At 51.3% G+C, this 5,079-nt stretch overlaps 1 pseudogene; it reads right to left on the bottom strand.

Moving 5' to 3' along the window:
* On the bottom strand, window positions 492-1,690 carry Gm13394 (predicted gene 13394; annotated as a pseudogene).

The following is a 5,079-nucleotide window of genomic DNA, read 5'->3' on the forward strand; positions in this document are numbered from 1 at the left end:
TGCCTCCTAGCGCCACATGACAGTCCATAACCAACTGTAACTCCAACTCCAGGGGATCCAAGGGCACAGCATATATGTGGTGCACTTATATACACGTAGGCAAAATACTTATGTACATAAAATAAAAAAAACAAGGTGAGCACTGCCTAAGGAGACTCCAGATGTTGACCTCTGGCCTCCACACACACACACAACATGTTCTCACTAAAGCAGAAATGTGCATCAATCCATCCATCTGGAATACATATACTAAGCACCAACTGTCTTCTGTGATAGTTAAACTCTTATCTCTTGGTTATTGTTTTTAGGTGTTTGTTTATTTGAGACAGGTTCTCTCTACATAGCCCTGACTGTCCTAGAGCTCACTTTGCAGTCAAGGCTGGCCTCAAACTCATAGAGATCTGCCTGCCTCTGCCTCTCAGTGCTGGGATTAAAGGTGTGCACCATGCCCAGCTAAGCTCACATTTCTTTTTTTTTTTTTTTTTTTTTTTTGGGTGCAGCGAACTTTATTGATGGTATTCAAGAGAGTAGGGAGGGCTCCCTAGGCCCCTCCTGTTATTATGGGGGTCTGGGATGGAAATTGTGAGGGAGATGCTCAGTGTTGGGGGCCGAGTTGGGATAGGGCCTCTCTTGCTCAGTGTCCTTGCTGGGGTGGGTGGTCCAGGGTTTCTTACTCCTTGGAGGCCATGTAGGCCATGAGGTCCACCACCCTGTTGCTGTAGCCGTATTCATTGTCATACCAGGAAATGAGCTTGACAAAGTTGTCATTGAGAGCAATGCCAGCCCCGGCATCGAAGGTGGAAGAGTGGGAGTTGCTGTTGAAGTCGCAGGAGACAACCTGGTCCTCAGTGTAGCCCAAGATGCCCTTCAGTGGGCCCTCAGATGCCTGCTTCACCACCTTCTTGATGTCATCATACTTGGCAGGTTTCTCCAGGCGGCACGTCAGATCCACGACGGACACATTGGGGGTAGGAACACGGAAGGCCATGCCAGTGAGCTTCCCGTTCAGCTCTGGGATGACCTTGCCCACAGCCTTGGCAGCACCAGTGGATGCAGGGATGATGTTCTGGGCAGCCCCACGGCCATCACGCCACAGCTTTCCAGAGGGGCCATCCACAGTCTTCTGGGTGGCAGTGATGGCATGGACTGTGGTCATGAGCCCTTCCACAATGCCAAAGTTGTCATGGATGACCTTGGCCAGGGGGGCTAAGCAGTTGGTGGTGCAGGATGCATTGCTGACAATCTTGAGTGAGTTGTCATATTTCTCGTGGTTCACACCCATCACAAACATGGGGGCATCGGCAGAAGGGGCGGAGATGATGACCCGTTTGGCTCCACCCTTCAAGTGGGCCCCGGCCTTCTCCATGGTGGTGAAGACACCAGTAGACTCCACGACATACTCAGCACCGGCCTCACCCCATTTGATGTTAGTGGGGTCTCGCTCCTGGAAGATGGTGATGGGCTTCCCGTTGATGACAAGCTTCCCATTCTCGGCCTTGACTGTGCCGTTGAATTTGCCGTGAGTGGAGTCATACTGGAACATGTAGACCATGTAGTTGAGGTCAATGAAGGGGTCGTTGATGGCAACAATCTCCACTTTGCCACTGCAAATGGCAGCCCTGGTGACCAGGCGCCCAATACGGCCAAATCCGTTCACACCGACCTTCACCATTTTGTCTACGGGACGAGGCTGGCACTGCACAAGAAGATGCGGCTGTCTCTGGAACAGGGAGGAGCAGAGAGCCAAGCTCACATTTCTTACCTGTCATCAGTCCATTCTCCATTTGGCATGGGCTTTCTTCCTGACTGGGTGTTTGGGCTGTGGGGAGTCCTTTTCAGAGACTGCATGGGCATCCCTCACCTGCTCTGTTGTCAGCAGCACCAGGCTAGCTGTGGGGCAAGCCACAAGCACACCACTGTAGGACAGCCTCTGTGCTGGTCTCATTTGCAGTGGGAGCTGGGGCAGGTGTGCGCACGCAGCACTAGGTTCTTTGAGACATGATCTTCTTCCAGCATGAGACGTGGTACTGGAGACATGGTTAAACAGGACAGACCCAATACAGAGGCAAGTGGGCCGATTAAAAAGGATGTAATTCATGTGGCCTCAGGTGATCAGTGAAGGTGGACCTGGGAGTATTGGGAGGGGAAGGTAGGCTCTAGAGGGAAGGAGTGGTAAGAGGAACTGTACACCTCCTGGGCTTCGAGTCACCTGAGAAGTGAGACTCTAGGGATCAGTTTAGTGACCAACTCGTTGACTCACCTAGAAGCCAACTCAAGGAAGTAGGCCTCCAGAAAGAAATGGGGTGACTGGGGGTGTGGCTCAGCTAGTAGAGTGCTTGCCTAGCATACATGAAGTCCTGGGGTCCCCCTAACGGAGCACACACTGAGCATGGTGGCACACCCCTGTGAACTCTAGCACTGGGGCGGGGGGGGGGGGGCAGAGGCAGGAGGATCAGAGGTTCGAGGTAGGCTTTGGGACTAAGCTCCTGTCTCCTGCCATAGCTCCCCTGAGAGAGGAGCCACTTGCCACTCTGGAGGGTCCCTTTAAGCATCAGCCTGAGTCCCCCTGTGTGGTCATGACCGTGAGACCCCGTGGAGTCGATGATGAAGAGACACGGAGTAAGGAATTCCTTCTGAGAGGCTTCTAAATTAAGCCATCCACAGTCTGTCTCCGCCTGGAGCTAAGACACTGTAATGGCTTTGGCAGGAGACAGCTTTGCTGAGAGGAGCTCTGAGCCACTCTGAGGTCAACGCAGGTAAATAAAAGGCATGCCCATAGCAGCTAGCTAGCAGTCCACAGAACACTCCAAACCAGTAATCCTACCCCTAGTCAACAAAGGTGTGGCCCTGCTTAAAGGTGGGGCACTGCATAAATCTAAACATTTTTCAAAGATGAACCTGAGAGTCTGCTCCACAGTGCCCTAGAGACACCACAGAGGGAGACAGGACAAGCCCTGCCCACACTGCCCAGCGGCACAGTTGCTAAGCATGCAACTGCTGAATTACAGTTTACACCAGAGCTGTTAAATGAGAGCTGGGACAGGAGAATCTAACTTTATGGGAATAGGCAGAATCTCTAGAGAGGATGAGAAGCTGCTCAGGGGAAGGAAGAAGAGAAATATCCCAGACAGGAGGGATTAACCTAAGGTCTGAGGTGGGAGGAATTTGGGCAAATTAGAGAAAATGGAAGCAAGCAAGTGTGGCCTGGGTCAGTCAGCCCAAGCAGGGAGCTGATGGGAGATGCCAGGATAGATTTATCCCCAGTGTACCTAGGGGGTCACCATCCCCTCACGGGGCCAGGTCTTTTGTTCCCAGCAGCTGGGTTGAATAAAAGGATCTCAGAAATTTGGGGCTGGCAGAGACTTTGTGAATGCAACACACCACAGCTAAAGAATGCCCAGCCCAGAAGCAGAAAACTATCTCTGAGTCTGCAGTTAGCAAGGGGAGAGCTGGGCTAGAGCCAGCCTGGCCCCTGCCCCCGCCCTGCCCCCGGCCCCCTGCCCCCCACCTTGTCCTGCTTCCCCGGGCTCTACCCACAAGCACCCATTCCCTTCTAACAGGCTCTGGGGACAGGCTTCACTCTGGGTACCTGCCCTTCCTGTGCTGTTGATGGATGCTCTTAGCATCACTGCTTTTATTCTTCCTGCTCCTGCTAGTTCATTGCTTAGCTCCCGCTTGGCCAACTACCCTTGCACTGGAAGGTTTTTCTATTCTCAGCGCTCCATCAACAACGTCAGCAGCTCTTTCCCTCTAAAGTCTCTTTTAGCTCCTCTTGCAAATTTTAACTATTTTGACCAGTCCCTTTTTAAAAATGTTTTTGAAACTATAATTGCATCCCCCCCCCCATTCCAGTCATTCTCTTTTAACACTGCCCCTCCCCCCAATCCCTAGCCAAGGCTGGCCTTGAACTCACATTATAGCTGAGGATGACATTGGATGTCTGATCCTCCTGACCTCTTCCAGAGGCCCTGAGTTCAATTCCCAGCAACCACACGGTGGCTCACAACCATCTGTAATGGGATCTGATGCCCTCTTCTGGTGTGTCTGAAGACAGTGACAGTGTACTCATATACCTAAAAAAAAAAAAAAAAAAAAAAAAAACAACAACAAACATTTCCCCCTTGGGCCAAGTTTATTCTATAATAGAGTCTGTACTACAGACACACAGACTGAGAGCAGTCTTATGGAAGAGACTTGGATGCAGAGCCACAAAAATGAAGTGAAGCTGGCCAGGGAAAGGACTCACGGGTGGAAGACATGAGCAGGCGACTGCCAGAGTGGAGGCGTCCATTGCCATCAGATGCAGGCACATGGGATCTGAAAGTGATGGGGCTGGGGGTGGGGCACACCACTCCGGGCCCATGAAGTCAGCACTGACAATGCCTGTGTGCTGGTTGGCTGCTGTGAGGAATACTGGCAATCCCAGGCCCGGGAAGCAGAGACGTGTTTGAGACCAGCCTGTGCTATCAAGTGAAACCTCATCAAACAAAAATGAGAGGCTGGTCAGATGGCTTAGTCAGTAAAGTGCTTACTGCCCAGGCACAAAGGCCAGATTCCCAGCAGCCACACAAAAGCCATGGGCAATGGTAAGTGCCTATGATCCCAGCACGAGGAAGTGGGCACTCACTGGCTAGTCAGTCGAGCCGAAACCGTGAGCTCTGGGTCTAACGAGAGACAGATTCAGAATAAAGTAAAAAAGCAGCAGCAGAAGTTGATCTCCAGGGTCCATACAGGTTCACGCACAGGCACAGGGGAGTGTGCGCCTCCCTACACCCAGTTTTCAACACACACACTGTAGAGAGAATTTCTCATAAGCATCACCTGTCAAAAAAAAAAAAATAAGGAAGACCAATGGCCAATGAGATGAGGCAGGAAATAGGAGGTGGGACACTGACAGGAAGAGAAAGGATTCTGGGAAATGGGGAGAGATTAAAAGGAAGAAGTGAAGGAAGAAGGGGGCCAGGACTGAAGGAAAGGTAGCTGACCTTGTGGAAGACGCAGAATATTTTGAATGGGTTAAATAAGTTACGAGCCAGCCAAGGAATGAGTCAAGGCATTTATTAATAAATAGTCTCAGAG

Source organism: Mus musculus, chromosome 2 (genome assembly GCF_000001635.26).
Source record: "Mus musculus strain C57BL/6J chromosome 2, GRCm38.p6 C57BL/6J".
Classification (NCBI taxonomy): domain Eukaryota; kingdom Metazoa; phylum Chordata; class Mammalia; order Rodentia; family Muridae; genus Mus; species Mus musculus.